This window comes from Phasianus colchicus, chromosome 11 (genome assembly GCF_987193195.1).
Source record: "Phasianus colchicus chromosome 11, bPhaCol1.hap1.1, whole genome shotgun sequence".
Taxonomy (NCBI): Eukaryota; Metazoa; Chordata; class Aves; order Galliformes; family Phasianidae; genus Phasianus; species Phasianus colchicus.
The window spans coordinates 2648731-2664745 of record NC_143446.1 but is presented as its reverse complement, the minus strand read 5'-3'; the positions used below and the strand labels follow the sequence as shown (position 1 = coordinate 2664745).

General features: G+C 45.6%; 1 long non-coding RNA gene across 5 annotated transcripts; it reads right to left on the bottom strand.

Moving 5' to 3' along the window:
- Positions 1-522: 522 nt before the first annotated feature.
- LOC149916372 (uncharacterized) lies at positions 523-14885 on the bottom strand. 5 transcript variants are annotated; one of them, XR_016470033.1, is made up of 10 exons: positions 13775-14885; positions 11788-13232; positions 8789-10432; positions 8576-8676; positions 7861-7923; positions 7278-7481; positions 6816-6925; positions 6394-6478; positions 5811-5975; positions 523-1703 (listed from the first exon to the last, which is right to left on the bottom strand). It is a non-coding gene; the product is annotated as an uncharacterized LOC149916372 (long non-coding RNA). The 5 variants fall into 5 exon arrangements; XR_016470032.1 differs by lacking the exon at positions 523-1703 and having other exon boundaries at positions 5115-5975; positions 11788-11893; positions 13166-13232; XR_016470031.1 differs by lacking the exon at positions 523-1703 and having other exon boundaries at positions 5115-5975.
- Positions 14886-16015: the final 1130 nt, after the last annotated feature.

The window sequence follows — 16015 nt, the reverse complement described above, 5'->3', positions numbered from 1 at the left end:
AGTCCCAGATCTCCAACAACACTGCAGGATTCTTCTGCAGCTTTGTGTGGGGAAAACAATTCTTCCAATTTTCTGCAGCAGTAAGATGTTTCAGTCTTGAATTGTCTCCGCAGAACTCAGACAAGAATCAGAGGAACACGGTGTGAATAATTACTTTGATGAGAAGTATGATGGACGACAGGTTGGCCATGAGCCAGCAGTGTGCCCTTGTGGCCAAAAAGGCCAATGGTATTCTGGGGTGCATTAAAAGGAGCGTGGCCAGCAGGTCGAGGGAGGTTATCCTCCCCCTCTACTCTGCCCTGGTAAGGCCTCATCTGGAGTACTGTGTCCAGTTCTGGGCTCCCCAGTACAAAAAAGACAGGGATCTCTTGGAAAGAGTCCAGCGGAGAGCCACAAAGATGGTGAAGGGCCTGGAGCATCTCCCCTATGAGGAAAGGCTAAGTGAGCTGGGTCTGTTTAGCCTTGAGAAGAGAAGACTGAGAGGGGACCTGATCCAGGTCTATCAATATCTAAGGTGTGGGGGGCAAAGTGGCGAGGCCAGACTCTTTTCAGCAGTGTGCAGAGACAGGACAAGGGGAAATGGCCAGAAGCTGGAGCATAGGAAGTTCCGCACCAATGTGCGCAAGAACTTCTTTACGGTGAGGGTGACGGAGCACTGGAACAGGCTGCCCAGGGAGGTTGTGGAGTCTCCTTCTCTGGAGATATTCAAGACCCGCCTGGACGCCTACCTGTGCGACCTGGTGTAGGGATCCTGCTTTGGCAGGGGGGTTGGACTCGATGATCTCTGGAGGTCCCTTCCAACCCCTACGATTCTGTGATTCTGTGATTCTGTGAGAAGCCGTGTCCTGTGAGTTGCATGCAGTACATCCAATAAAGTTCCGCTGGGGCAGTGGCATGCAAACACAACAGGGGCTGCTAAGTCACCCAAATCTCCCAACTCAAAGAGAAACTAGATAGCAGAGTGTCTCAGGGACAGCACGGCGAGCCCATCTTATCTGTCAGTGACAAATGGGGATCTCCAAAAGGACACAGACATATCCCAGCTGTCCCCAAAATGCCTCTGATAGCTTGCTCCATGAGGTGCACGGTGCATGCTGGAAGATCTTATATAAAGCTCAAAGGGTAGCAAAGAGCTTGCAGACTCCAGTCTCTACATTTATAGTGTCTCATGGAAAAGTAGAAAAAATAGGTTTTATTTGCCATCAGCTCAACACAAGCTCAGCAGGGAAAGAGGGGAGCAGGAGGGATTTTGTGCAAAGCAGTGCTGACTTAAGTACACATCACAAGTGAAATCAGGTTTCCTGCAGTGTGAGTCCCATTTTTGCACAAATTGCATGGCTGCTCTTGATATGGCAGTGGCTCAGGTGAGTTTGGAAGCTACCATGTGCCAAAGGCCACAATGCCAGTGCTGCCCCTATCCGTGGCGATGACAGCTCAAACAGTCCATGCAGGAAAACATCCCAGGACTGAGTTTATTCAGCAAGAGCTGAGGAGGGCTCAAGAAGCTATGACAATTCCTTCTTTGTTGGCACATACTATTCTTGTTTAGAAGTGTGCACCCAATGAACAGGTGGGATGTGTCGCTCTAGATGTTCCTAGGCACGTGCTTCCCTGCAGGCTGTGTACCTTACAGTCTGATCTGCTGTGTCCCAGCAGAGCTCCAAGACAGAGGATACAGCGGACTTCTGGCCAACAGACACTGTCTAGTAAGTACATACAGGGTTTATCAGAAAAGAGGTAGCAGGAGGACTGGGAGGAAAGCAGACAGGGGCTGTCAGGGAACATCAGGCCACAAGAGGAAAAAAAAGTTGTAAAAGGGTGATAGAGGGGAAGGCTGGTCCCCTGTATACATCTGCCTCCATCTCTTGGAGACAGATATGGTCTGAAAAAGGTGCCATGTGCTTGCCTCTGAGTATTTACCTGTCCCTCAGGAGGAAATGTGCTGCTGCTAACAAGAACAGTGAGAGGGGTGACCAGGCACATGGCCTCTCACAGGGAAACTCATTTATCTGATCCAAGTACTTTTCTTCCCTAATTGTGACTTCTTTTCTCAGGAGACATTTCCTCCTGTCTATTGTTGATTGCTACTGTAATTCCTCTGTAACTGTATTTGTCATGATCTTTCCTTCCAATAAGCAGGTAACTATGAATTCCCCATGTTTCTCAAGGATCATATTTAGCAAGGATGCTGTAAAAGACTTTTTCTTTTGGTCCTGGGAGGTTGAAAACACCACGGTACAGGGCAGATTACAATCCCATCAGAAGACACTAGAATTATTATCCGTTTTAAACACAAACGGAAAACAAACCCCCAAATTCCCAAGCATCCTTCCCTTAGGCTGGAGAGAAATGCTTATCTCATCACCTTGAAGGATTAAGAACTACATCACATCTCAAGGCTGTAATGCTAAGAAACGTTGCAACAAATGAGTTGCTGGAAACCTACTTGTCACACTGGAGATCTGAAGGAAGGCACAGCTTCAGTGCACTGTGCCACCTTCCCCAGGGGGTAGCTCAAAGCTACTTGCAAAGGGTTATTTGCTTCTACTGACCACACGCTCTTGCTTTTTGTTGTGCATGTTGAGGAAGTGCTTCAGACTGAGATGAGACTCTCAGAAGAACCACTCCTCCTCAGAGATCTCTGAAGGGTCATGGAGAAGCAGGATATTGCTTCATGCCAGGGAACAATCTTCTTCCTAGGAGATGAGGACCAATGAACAGTCTAGATGATCATGGTGACACGACAGGTTCCTAGCCAAAAAGACAAGCTGCAGGTCCAAGTCCCATGCCAATAAACAGGGTCAGACACGGCCCAGCTATCAGCAGGCAGCTCCGAGATCAAATTAGGAAGTCAATCCATGGAAGCTGGGCACAGGGCTGTGCAGAGTGAAGGCAAGTACCATCATCAGACCATCAGAATGGTTCAGGGAGCCACTTCTTCCCACTGTGCTGACATGCCTTGAGGCAGAGCAGAGCAGCTGCAGCACTGTGCTCTCCTCCCAAAGCATCAGTGCAGTAGCATGGAGGCCAAGGCAAACAGATTCAGAAAGCGATTATAACTTCAGGTAACAGAGGTGCAAAGCTGAGTAAGCAATTGTTTATCCACTTTCATCACTAAGCATGGGGCTTTCTTTAGAGAGAAAACAAACTAAACCCGACAGCACAACAGTGGCAGTTATTCCTAACAGCAAGGGGAGATAAATAACCTGCACCAATGGATACTGTAAAAGCAGAATGCGTAGGATAAGAGTGACAGTAGCATTAGAAAGGCAGGAAACAGGCCAAGACACAACACCCACATATACCCCTCACTTTCTGGGGGAAGTTCAGCATTCCTGGAGCATCATGGAATGCTCCCATGATAGTTTTCAGCCTCCAGCCAAGAACACACTGCGCCGTAACTGGAGTTGTCCAGTAATCAAAACCAGAAAATGCTTTCAGTTCTGCTGCTGAGTTTTATCCCTGCAATGGCACTCTTTGACTCTGTGTCAGAACATACAAGCTTACATTCAGAAAGATTTAATGAAAAGCATGCAGTGGCCAGAGATCCTGCTGCCAGAGAGGGGAGAGGGGAAGAGAAGGAAAAATATATCAAATGGCTTATAAAGAAAGATGCACGTGCACTTCCTAGCAGAGGATACAGTTTTCTAAACCATACCATTTGGGGAGCTCCCCCTAACTGATGCTTCCTTGAAGGCAAAAAGATAAACAGATCGTGGGGCCAGTGTAAGGGCTGTGCTCTGCAGCTGCAGCAGCCTCTCAGAAGGTCCCATTTGTATTGCCTTGGCTTGTTCTTCAAGCTCTCCGAGCCCCCACGTGTAAAGAACTGGCTGCAGAGGCATACTCCAGCCATTGCAAAGAGAGGCAGGCTCTGCCAGGCACGATATTTTCTGGAGTTAATCTTTTAGAAGTTGAAAATAAAGAAAGAAGTCCCAGAGTTTTGCTTTCAGCAGAACAGTTATGGAAATATTAATTTCCCCGACAACTCCAAGCATAATGTTTAGGAGTTACCAGACCTGACAATACCAATACCTGGGAAGGAGGGAGCCTAGTTTTACATTCTGAAAAAAAAAAAACAACAGTCAGCACCGTTCTTTTGGATTGGTTTTGCTCAAGAGAAAGCTAACCATGGAGATATACCAACACTTTTCCAGTTTAGAGGTTCCTACAGAAGCTCAGAGCTGTACCTGTGTCCTCCTGTCCAGCCCTTCCAACCACATGCCAGTTTGTAGCCAGGTGGTCAGGGAAGGAAATAATCACTGAGACTGCAGAACATTTAGAAATAACCTAGGCATCATTTCTACAGAGACTCACTGCCCTCGGGACACTCTAGAAAGCTTTAGTTGTGCTGACATTTCTATTTGGGCACTAGAAACAAAACTCTCTCCAGGTTTAACAGTCCCAGGGCTCCGAGATGAGCCAGCCAGCTCCACAGCAGCTGCCCAGTACAGTCTCCAGCAGAGACTGAGTTGGCACCTAGGTGAGAGCAAGAGCTGGCCAAGAATATCTTGCACTTCCCTCCTCAGTCAGCTCACAATTATTTTTAGCTGAAGATTTTTTTTTCAGCTTTAGATGAACTTAGCCCAAACTTCACTAGTCGGGGTGGGAGGGAGGGGAAAGCATCCTATTCTCTGAATTAGCTCCACTTCTCTATGGTGAATTCAACTTGTACTTTCTCAAGTGTTTTTCAGCAGGTTGAGAACTAAAGTCAGAGAAAAATGCCTTATTTACAACTACTTTTCCTCCCTTTGAAATCAAAGGGAACTCTCATGAAGCAAAACTAACGCTCTTCTAAAAGCACAGATTTCTCCCCCTCAGAAGAGAAAAACAAAGATCATGTCTCAGATATGGGGCTGTAACTTCCTCCTCCTATTACTCAAAACCTTTGACCTCTAACATTTCTCCATAGGGTGCCATAGATCTAGCTGATTTCATCATATGTTGTATTGACATCAGAGACTCACTGCACTTTTCAAATACAGTTTTGGTCAAGCCAACAGCTTGCATGGCAGCACTTAGAAATCTGCAATTTTGATCTTGCAATCCTTATTTTCTTTAAAGTAGAAGGGAAAGAAGATGGCAGAATAGTGGCTGGCTGAAAAAGATGTTGTTGTATTTACAGAACACAGCCTAACAGAAGCAGGTCATAATCACCCCAGCAAACCACACATTTTAGGAACCCCCACCATCTCAGGAAAAGCCTAAGAGGTTTCTTGGCTACCCCAGATAGGAAGATAATGCTCCTACACAGATGTAAGTAGCTACGTTTAGATGCATTTTGTCATCCTGGAGCAGTTCCCTTGCTATTAAAACAACTGATATGTCCATAGCATCATAATGTTTTGATATTAGATTACAAGACTAACATCGTCATTACCTTCAGCAAGTCAAATGAAATAGTAGTTGTTCTTTATTTACTAAATTCAGTATAGGTAATGGGATTATAGGTGGAAAAAAAAGAATGAAAATTAGTATTTAGAGTAAATGTGAAGGTTCCTCACATTAAGTATCCCAACAAAAACTTGAGCAGAAAGCCAATTTTAGTATGGGCTTCTACAGCAAGGCTGTGTTGGTTACACAGAATGCCTGAGAAGGCCCAGACTTTCATTCATAACCTGAAACCATTCAAGGACCACAAAAATTCTGAGCGGTATTCTCCCCATCACTTATTTCCTATATCTAAGTTCAACTCTAGAAAGACTATGGACCTTCCATTCTCTAGATCACTGTCCTATCTCTTTCACCACAACAGCACCACTCACATGGTTATCCCTGTCCAAGGCAGTGAATCCAGCAAGGTTACCACTGACCTGGGCTTTGGCAGAGTTCTTGAAGGAGCAGGGAGGAGCAGGGAGGTGATCATCCCTCTGTACTCAGCATTGGTTATGCTGCATCTTGAGTGTTGCGTTCAGTCCCACAAAGAGAACTATTCCTCAAAGTCAGTGAGAAAGCCCTCAAGGTACAAGCTATTGCAGCTGGAAGGAAAAAAAAAAAAAAGAAAAGAAAAGAAGAAGAAGAAGAAGAAAAGAAGCAAACAGAAAAGCAGCAGGTGTGAATGGTAGATGCTTATGATAGTACTGCTACCAGAAGAAACTCTTGGCAAGCCATGACCTCAGCACAAAGCCTCTTCAAACACACAACTTGTGTTTGGTGTAAGCTACCATTCCACATTATACAGACGTATAGAAGCCTTTAATAAATACAGCTCCTGACTGTTTTTTGGTTTCATTAAGACATGCTAACCTGCCCACGGTAATATATTGGGAAAACAGGGGAAGAAGGACTGTCTAAAGACAGTGATATCTTTCTTAAGAATGCCAAGCAGCTTTAAAATGACAGGGTTTAGACTTCCAAATTTCAGGAGACCAGCCAGGGCTGTTAATGATCACTTACATTGCAAGAAATGTTCTTGAATTTCTTCTGATGTCCCAAAACCAGCTGTTTTGGCTGAGACAGAAAGATACAGTTTCTTCATAGGCTTTAAGTGACAGAAAAAAAAGCATTGTATCCCTTGGTAATTGGCACCAACTGTTAAACAGTCACCATTTAAAAATATGCTTAAATTTATCTAACTGTATGTCTAGTAGCTCACCTGTGCTAAGCTTTCATCTGTTTTTCATCCATGCTCAGGCATCACTTCATCCAATGAAATTTACCCCTGCATTTGCAGGCTGACACAGCAAATGATACTCAACAGTTTAGGCCAGGAAGAAAAGGATGCTGCAAGGCTGCTGCAAGGCTGCGCAGCCATCTGTGACCCTGAGCTTGCTTCTAACTGCTCTGTGTTTCAGAAATAAAAATAAATTCAACCTTACCTGAGGATCTGAACAGAAACTGGAACAGACTTTCCCAGCAGAACGGTGTAATCCAGTGACACTGACATTCTGGAGTCTGGTGTGGGGCACAACAGTCAGCCAGAACCAAGCTGCAGAATGAGAATTGTGAGAACATAAATTAGAGTCCTGTGGGCCTTGAAAGAGCATAGAGAGCAGAAAAGGAGATCCCAGGTCTCTCTGTGAACTGTAGTCCCCCAGTCTATCACATCAAGATAGCTGCACCGTTCACAATCACAGAAGATCACAGCAGCAGCATTGTGCACAAGCTGTCAGACCACACATAACAACTCCATGAAGGAAGCAGCACCAACTGGCATTATTTTAACACTGGGCTGTAAACTGTGTCAGAAGTGTTTTCTGAACTGATCAGTCATTCTTCCCATGAGGACATGAGCATACAGGGTAGGGGTAGGCACACAGAAGGTCCCTGCAGTTCCATACCAGCACTCAAAAGCAGCAGATCCCCAGCAGACCCTTGGACACTGGTAGAGGACTGCTCTTGTGTTAGTAAAACAGCCACCAGGCTTTGCTCTCCTGGCCACAGCCTCAAAACAAGCCACGCTGACAAGATGAGGCTTGACAAAGAGCCTGCGTGTAGGTGATAAGATCAGGAATTTCTCTTCTTCTCCAGGATTGAGATGTGCACTGATGAGACAGAACAAACAGCAAAGGGGAAGGAGCCCCATTACATTTAACTGCAGTGTTAGATCTGATCTAGGACTGCTAGGTTTCTAGCACTGATCCATATTGCTTTCTTTCCTCACAGGAAGAAACATACATCTGGTTTGTGAATCTCAAAGTAAATCATGCCACAGCCTAACAGTGAGCTTGTGGATGCAGGACATGGCCCACACTGCCAGGACTTTAGCAATGGGCAGCCCAGGGTTCCTGCAACCTAAGCATCACCAAAGCCAGAATCAACATCTCATCACACACAAACCCACACAAAGAAAAGCAAGCTCTATACACTCCTTAATGAATCGCCTCAGTGTGACACACAGCACATAGCAGAGCTGCTTCTTACCTTGTCTGTAGATCAGTGGTGTTTTCAGTGATGGATATTTGTCTGTGTGGTTTCACAGCCTACCTGAAATAATTTCAACAAATCTGTTTTTCTTGGGTCTGTAGGCAACATCTGGAGGGTTTTTGTTGTTGTTGTTGTTGTTTTTTGTTTTTTTCCAAAAGAGAACTGACATGAGACCTGTATGTCAGAAACAAGCAGCAGGTCTCTCCTCTCTTGTGCTAATTACCTTCTTAATGACTCTCTAACTTTTTAATTCCAGGTACTTCTCAGTGTAGAAGTACCACCAGACAAGATCAAGGCTTGGAGAGCTGGAGCCAGGACAAAGTCAGTCCTGCAGTTAGACTGAGCTAACCCCTAGGAAAATTCCTGCTTTCTGCTGAGCCTGAGACATGCACTTACATATCTCCCACATCCAGCTGTAAAAGTAGTCAAACCTGCTCTAGTTTGGACTTAGAATTAGCAGGCATAGGAAAAAGACAGACTTCAAATACCCAGTACTGATTTGGCTCAAGTGTTCCCTTTTTCATGCCTCCAGACTTTTTCTCCCCTCTCCCCTATCAGCAGCCCTCTCTGCAAGGCAATCATCAAGTAATATTCAACATCTTGTCTAAATAATCACCCCATGTTTTCTAGCCTACCAGGATGGAAAACCTGTCTGACTGCCCAAGCTTCTGCAGGAAACATGATGAGGTGCTAAGAAAATAATTCTGCTTACAAACTTCTTGTAGCTGGATGGAGCTTCTGGCTGGCTGCCAGCTCTCCCTACACGTTGTCTCACCAAGACTCTCCTTTTGCTTCCTGTTCCCTAGGAAGTCTCTGCAAGAGAGCAAAGAAACCAGAATTAAATATATATGGCAGTCAGGCCAAGGGACACAGTCTGAATTCCCAGACAAAATACAAGACAAATCACCCCATAATATGGGCTTACATTTAGCATGAGCCCTCTGTGAATGTGATTGGAACAGCTGCACCTTCCAGCCCAGCAGATTCTGTTAAAACATGGTCTGCAGTGCAACAGATTCCAGAGAGACAGGAGGCACGAAGCATTTAGAAAGAGACTCTAGGGATTTGACATCATCTTGAATGTCACCAGGACCACTACCTTCAAACAGCGCTTGAGGCATCAGTGTGAAATGATGAGTGCTCTGAGTCCCAACCAGAGCTGCCCAGGTGGAGCTGCAGGACTTCAGTATCTTGATTGGGAAAGGAGGAAATAAAACAGGAAAGCAATCTGAACTGTCCTCTCCCTCGACGCTTAAGGCAGGCACCCAGTGGCCCCTAACACCATCCAGAGCACCTGAGGGGTGAGTGATGCTGTCAGTGTAGCTCCAAATATACTACCTGCTAGAGATGAGCTGACAGTAACAGAGTGAAGGAACGTGGCCCAGACATGGCTGGTGTTGTATTCTTAGTTTGCCCAATGTAGATCTCTATGGCTCTGACACAATACTCTAATTTTTTTCTGTAAGATTAACGAATCTAAAGGCTGCTCTCAACTGTGAAGGTTTTGAAGTATTACCATTAGTAAAACACTTGATTGTGAAAACGTTGGGTATTTAAGTTGACCTCGGTCTTTGTAGATTCTGCGTCTGCTCAGGAGGAGCCTTAGAGTTAAGCTACTGTGCAGCCACAGCAGGACACACAGTGCTGGGGAAATCCCACCGAGTCTGGCCGCATTGTCAACCCAGCAGGGAGCTGAAATCTCACAGGAAAGGGCCATTCTAGTGATGTTTCCAGGGCAGTTTTGGAGAGCTGAGACATTTTTGTACCAAGGCCAAGGCAGACCTGTCCAGTGCCTCCAAAAATGTGGCTAAGTGGAAAATTTCCTTCAAAACGATGTGTGTGAGAGAGTCCTCTTCTGAAGTTTCATTTACTGATGGAAGCAACACCGTATTTTCTTTTTTCTCCAGAATGTTGCATTTCTTTTGGTAGTGGACAAAGAAGTGCCTCTCTCCATCATTCATGCACATTTCCACACTACTCATTGGACAAAGCTTGCAAAAGATGAAAAGGAAGAAAGCTTCTGCCACCAGAGTCATGATTTTTAATGAAGTATTTTTAACATTTTTCCTGAATAGGGAACACCAAAGCAACCGACTCCACCTCATATAGCTGCCACTTCTTCAAGAAACAACCATCAGCACCATGAGAACATTCACTGTCATACAGTGGGGAGTGGTGAGGTGTAGACAGCAGCTGAATGAGTTCTATTCAAATGCTTTGCTGAACTGGTGTTTAAGTGAGGAAATGCCCAAGAAAGCCTGGAGCCAGAGTGCTTCCTATGAGACAGTGAATCAAGATCTTCCTCTTCTCTATGACTCAGTGTCACAGGAGGCAAACTCAGATGACTTCTGGCTGGCTGAAGCCATAGCCATGGTATTAGGAGCAGGCTGGCTGCTCTGAATGCATGCATGAAGCTGGAATGGAAGCAGGACAGGAGAGCTGCTGGGGAGGCCCTGTGTCACAGCTGCCTGTGCTTCAAAGGCCGGCCAGCATCAGTCATGCTGTGAAGATGTCAAATGGGGTTTAGCAGGCACACGTGGCTTCTACTTTGTGCTTCATGTGTGAAGAGCTGAGGAGGAAACAAACAAACAAACAAAAAAACAAGACTCACAACAAAGGAAGAGCTAAGAGCTGGGAAGAGAAACACTTTCTGGTCACAAAGAATAAGCAAAGCAAAAATGAAACTTGCAGTCGCCTGCTGGAGAAAAGGCTGCAGGATTATCCCTGCTCATGCACTGCTCAAATCTCTTGAAAAAATGCAGCCTTTCTGCCATCCCATTCACTGTCTTCAGAGGTGTTCTTTCATGCCTGTAGTTCCCCTCAGTCTCTTGACTGATTCTCTTTACCCAGGTCTCCTGTTTGGCCATATGCAGGAGAGGGACAATACTGAAGAGAGAAACATCTTCTGAGTTTCTAAGAAGCCTGCACTCCTCCCTAGTGATTAAATCACCTCAAAAAAAAAAAAAAAAAAAAAAAAAAAAAAGGCTTCACATAAGAAAAACAAGGGGAAAAAGGAGATCATATCTAAAACCAGCCAAATATTAGAAAGTAAAGTGACTGCATTCACATATAAAACAAACCTGTGGATTAGTGGGACCACATCAGAGCCTGCAAGGCCTAGTAACTGTTTCTGCATGGGGTTATTGCCCACACCCCTTCAGCAAAAGGTACCCACAGCTAATGCCATCTTCTTGCTCACATATTTGGAGCTCTTGTTTGGAAGCTCAAACCCAGTATACCAGGAGCAACTACTTCCAAATACTTCTTTGATGATTATTCACCCACTTGCAATATTCCATGAGCATCTGTCACTACCAATTAACTAGAAAATACTATTTGCAAAGTAGAGGTGAACAAATGGTACAAAGACAAGTTCACATTCTGTCTTAAAACAGGTTCCACTGTTGTTTAACATGGCTGAGGCACATAGCCAGCCTCTTCCAAAAAGCTTCCAGGGACTGAGACGCTACAGCCTGCCAGGCTACACTACATCTACCCATGGCTTCGTCCTTCTCAACTACTCTACAAAGCCACTCCACACCAAAGTTTCATGCAGCCAATGTTGCATCAGCCATAATAACTTCTCTGAGAGTAGAGAGACGTGATGAAACATCAGAAAAAAAGGAGTGCACAAGGAAACTCTGCGATTCCAGTCCATTTCATGCAGTTAGCCCAAAGAAAAGGAAGTGAAACTTCAGCCCTGGAAAGAATGTAAGAGTCTGGCAACTGATTTACCAGCAGCCTCTACCTGAGCTGCTGCTGTCTCATCCTCAGAATGGAGAGTGCAAAAACTCCTCATCCATGAAGAAAAAGAAATCCATGTTGGACTAACTGTAAGCCATCAACTCTAACTTCAGGGCCAGCTTCTACGAGCAGTGCTCTTAAACATGAGCACATGTTGGATCCCATCTGTGATCCACTCACCTGGCTTGTGTATCGTTGTGCAGAGGGGAACCAAAGTTGCTGCTGTGATCTCCACTTTTTCACTCACTGGGAAGGTCTGTTGCAAACTGCAGAAACTTGAGAGATCCTGGGAGGAAATGGCACCAGGAGTAAATAAACCACATTCGTTGGTGTAATCTAACAGCTCTCACAAGAGCCGGTCTTGATTCCACTGCTGCTCTGTACACTGATGTTTCTGGCACATGCTCATGCACACGTTATCTGTACATACTCAGCACAAGAGATCTCATCTCTGATAGGAAGCTTTGCACAAAAGGACAAACAACAGCAGCAAAAGCCCTGATCTCCTCCAAAGAGCCCCATCTCTACACAGAAGCGGTCACCCCTAGCTCAATGCTGCATGAAGGCACTTTCTGCCTCCCCATGAAATAACCAGCAGAATCTGCACGATAAGTGCTTCCTGCAGGCAAAGCAGCAGCAGGTGAGCCCAGTGTCCAGCCCTGACAAGAAAGCATCTAACCATCTAACACTCCCTGCTCACACACTGGGAAAAACTAAAGTCACCCTGAAAGGCAGGGAAGAGGCACCATCGTGAGGAGACAACCAAGAAAAAGCCATATTCATTGTGTTATTCAGGCTTGAGATCCCAGAAGAGGCCTTTTTTCCTGGTCTGCAGCTGTATGAAACATCCTTCAGATGACAGCAGCACTTGAACATCCTGCAGTGCCTTTCATACTGCTTGGGGTAACATGGAAGAGGAAGCCCTGCCTGCTTGCAGCCTCCTGCTTCCCAGGGCACCTCCTGCTTCCAGCTGCCACACTGCTGGTTCCCATCGAGCCACAGCAGAGCTGGGCAATCTGTCTGGTTTAACAGAAAACAGTTCACAGAAAAGTGTATGAAGGTATTCAAATTCCCAAACAATCTGGCAGTTAAGTCTGTGAGCTAGAATCAAGAGGGGATTCCTGCATTTTCTAGCTGATTTTTTCCATTTGCCCACCAAACTGTGTGACTGTTGCTCCCATCTCAGCCAGGAAGCTGAGGAGCCCAGTCCACAGCCTTCACAGTGCTGGGCCAGTTCCAGTTTTAATCAGCCCTATGCCATTTTGAAAAGGAGTTGTTAACTGCCTTCTAACCTTACAGAGGAGTCTAAGCCAACTTTCCCTGGCTGAACCAGACAGATCTCTCAGCACAAACTGGCAAAGGTTCGTTCATCCTGTTGTTACACCAGCTGCTCTGTGGATTACACTGACTAGTGTAGGGGGAGTGTGACAGTTCCATTCCAAGCAGACAGGAGATAACTCATCCAGCCACCCTGTGCAGTAACAGGGTATTCATCCCAGGGATTTCTGTATCAAGGCTCCCCAGGACCAAAACAGCTCTATGACAGCAACACCCTTACCTGGGCCACTCAGAACTTAGTCTCCTCTGGAGGTGATTTTCCAGCAAGATCTGTGCTTTAGCTGCAGCTGGGCATAAAGAACAATCAAATCTAATTTCTCATCTACTGCTTATTTCCACAAATGAAAAAGAAATAAAATATAAATAAATATCTGGGACATCTCAGAGTCCTCTTCCACTTGATCAAATCTGGCTGAAATCTGCAGGTGGGCAGCAATGACACAGGATGCATTTTTTTCCTCAAATTAAACTAGGAAGGACAGTGGATATATGTTTCTATTGTCATATCTGCAAAGGCAACTGACTGAAGACAGTGAATAACAATCTCCTGCCTCCAACAGTCATCCCAAACACTTTACTGGGAGACTGAGGTCACATCCTCTGACTCCTAAACCAGCATTGATCCACCTGACTGATCTCTAGACAAAAAGCATGTCAGGCTAAAAGCAGGGTGCTGTTAAGTCTTCCTTACAGTTTCATGTTAAAAAAGAGGAAAGCAGCACAAGGTCCCTGTCACAGCTACGAGTCATCGCAGCATTACTTCTGCCCACGACAGCACAACTCCACTGACAGGCTGGCAGAAAAGCTAAATAGAGAACCTGAATCAAACCTGCGATGTTCCCAAAAGATGTCCTGAAGTGATCTCCTCTTAGCAGTTATTTTTAATATAGGGTGGACTGTGTCATCCTGGATTGGAGTCAAATGAAAATAAGAGATTTAAAGAACTTCACTTCCTCCCTGCTGTCCCTGCGCTCTGCATCAGTCATCACTTCCCGGTTTGTAAACTCAGTGTGATTTGCACAGGCCCAGGCAAATCAGGCTCTTCCATTTATTCCTATCCATGTATTCTGGTATTCTGGTAACAGGCTGTTCAGCTGCCAATGCCTTCTGTTTTCCAACTCATTTCATTTTCTTTAGTGGCTTTCTTTCAGAGAAGTAGACAACCAAAGCCTTAGGTTCACTCCACGTGGATTCCATCTCTCATTGGTGTCAGTGGTTTCTTTGCAGAAATGCTACTTATGTAGGAAGCAGGTACAAAATCTCTCCCAGTGCTGAATCTAGTTTATTTCCCGTTTCTGCTCCCTTTTCACCATCAATCAACCCACAAAGCACTGAATGCTGCTCTGCCCAGGGTTCTCCCCCACTGCCTTCCCTGCCTTTCCTGCCAGTCTCTCCCAAGGGTTAGCCAAGGAAACCTGTCCACACCTACACACACTGGTGCTGCGCCTTTGTTTTGGGTACTGACGTCTCTCAGGGGTGGAGGCCACCATTGTTTGAGCTCCCTGATTCCACAAAGGAGTGCTAATGATTTCTTACAACTGCAGTTAAGTTCAGTAAATGAAGGGTGGCAGCTACACCCAACCCATAATATTGTTTTTCCTCTGTTACATGTTAGAAAGGGGTTTTCTTCCTTTTGCCATGGGAAGGTGGCAGAAGTCCAAATGTTGCAGCATTGCCTAGGCAGGAGCCACTAACCCTAACAGGATTTCTGCCAAACATGCAGACTGTCAGGAGGCAGAGCTGGGGTTCAACAGCCCTGAGCCAGGCAGAAGAGCACCTGGGACCATTTGGATTGGAAGACAGAACTGGGCTCCTTCTCCCACATGCCAATGTGTCAGCCCTCGTGAGAAAGGGATGCAGTCAGTGATGGAGCAGCCATCTGTGGTGTTCAAACAAAGGAGACTGACAGCGCCAACAGAAAAGTACAACTGTGCTATGGAAAGCAGATGCTTTTTCACAAAAATAAAATGACACTCATTCAGCCTGGGAAAGGTATTTCTTGCAGAGAAATTGCAGAAGTGCCAATCTGGAATCCCCTTGTTTGTCTCAAGGAGTACCCAGCTCTTCAGGTGCTCTCTGACTTGAAGAGTGCAACCATGCACCAACCCTTGGCATCTGGAAGCAACAGATAACGAAAACAGTAGGAGGCATTACCTCCCCTTGTACAGCATGAATGTTACATGCAGGAAGAAATGAAATATTACAGTCAGAAGTCTTATTTTGCAGAAGCTGATCTCATTTTTCATGTTCAGTGCAACATCAAGCCCATGGCTTGGAAAAATCCCATCTAGATATGCAGCTTTTCAGTACCAGGGTGAGGAAATGGGTTTTGCTTTCAAACAAGGGTGGGCCAGACCCTTGGCTGAATAAATCTGCACTGACCAGCTCATAGCAGTGGCTTGTTGCTGATTCACAGCAGCTGAGGGTCTCACATGCAGTCCTGACAGTATCATGGGAATTTAAATTAAAATCACTTGAAGAAGTTGTTTTGATATTGCATTGTTGAAAACCAAACACACCAAAACAGAACTAAACGAAAATTAATCCAGAATGAGGGAGAGTAAAGGAAATGCCTTTCCACTGCAATGTGTAATCAGAGGCTAGAAAAAACTACAAGACACTATGATGAAATCCCTTGAAGCATTCTTACTAACTAGTCTCTTCGCTCCAGAATAAGGCCATTGGTGGCGTGAAGATTTCAGGGTTTAATGTGTTTCCTCATGCCCACTACGAGCCCATGGTAACTTCTGGAGCAAACAGCAGTACGGATACACAGAATGAACCTGTTTGCAAGTTAACCATGACCATGCTCCTCTTTCACTCGTCCCTTAAAGCATGCATGGCCAGGACAGGCCTGAAGCCAGTAGGCCCAGCCCAGCACCTCTCTGCCAGCTTACCCACTGCAACCAGCCAAGAGGAACAGAAGGCTATCCTTCAGCAACAGACACAGAAACAGAAAACAGCCTGGGAACCCGCGGCACATCAGAGCACACAGGGGAGAGGCACACCCCATTGGCAGAGCTTGTGCAACTCAGCTTCCATTTAGTCACAGGGCGGATGCGAGCAGTAC